Here is a 1,046-nt window from a genome sequence, read left to right as displayed (position 1 = left end):
AATAAAACAGCCACAGGCCTAAAGTGTAAGCAGACGTTTGAATGTTTAGTTCTCTCCTCTATCATAATTAAGCAGAGCTTTCATGTTGCACGTGCTTAAGCTCCTCCGCACGAGCGCGATCACGCTTCTGAATTGCGAATAGCAAAAATGCATCATAGAAAAATGTTTGAATATTATTGCATATAAAAACAGCTGGCGACTCTGGTGAGATAGAATTTGCAAGATAATGTATCTATAGCAATAATAAATGTATATGTGTTTTCTTAATTTCTCCAGTACCGATAGCAGAACTGTTAACGTCAGAGCTTATCGATACACCGGTCTTTCATAATTTAGCCCCGGGACCGATTAAATACCGGGTTTCGGTACTACAAAACGCAGCTAGTTTTTAATAGCTTTACCTCATGTCTTCTTTTGTATAATCCTTAGAAGCCAAAATCGAAATAAAAAAATTAAATTAGCTTAATAAAACCGCCACAGGCCTAAAGTGTAAGCAGATGTTTGAATGTTTAGTTCTCTCTTCTATCATAATTAAACAGGGCTTTCATGTTGCGCGTGCTGAAGCTTTTCCGCGTGGGCGCGATCTTGCTTCTGAATTGCGAATAGCAAAAATGCATCATAGACAAATGTTTGAAAAACAGCTGGCGACTCTGGTGAGATAGATTTTGCAAGATAATGTATATATAGCAATAATAAATGTATATGTGTTTTCTTAATTTCTCCAGTACCGATAGCAGAACTGTTAACGTCAGAGCTTATCGATACACCGGTCTTTCATAATTTAGCCCCGGGACCGATTAAATACCGGGTTTCCCTAAAAATGACCACAGCTGATCACAGTTGAAAGCCAAATGCCATTGAGAAGCTGATTAGCTACACCTGATTGAGTTTACAAGTCAGTTTTAGGAGGGGGTGATCCTTTTTCTAACTCCAACTTTTTCCAAAGTGATTCTGTTTATTTATTTTTTATTTTTTCTGACATGTTGGTGTTTTATCTTTCACTCGGATATTATAAGCTGCACTGAATAAATACAGCTGGATAAAAA

The sequence above is a fragment of the Sinocyclocheilus anshuiensis genome, unplaced genomic scaffold (assembly GCF_001515605.1).
Source record: "Sinocyclocheilus anshuiensis isolate Anshui unplaced genomic scaffold, SAMN03320099.WGS_v1.1 scaffold1096, whole genome shotgun sequence".
Classification (NCBI taxonomy): domain Eukaryota; kingdom Metazoa; phylum Chordata; class Actinopteri; order Cypriniformes; family Cyprinidae; genus Sinocyclocheilus; species Sinocyclocheilus anshuiensis.
This window is presented reverse-complemented; position numbering follows the sequence as displayed.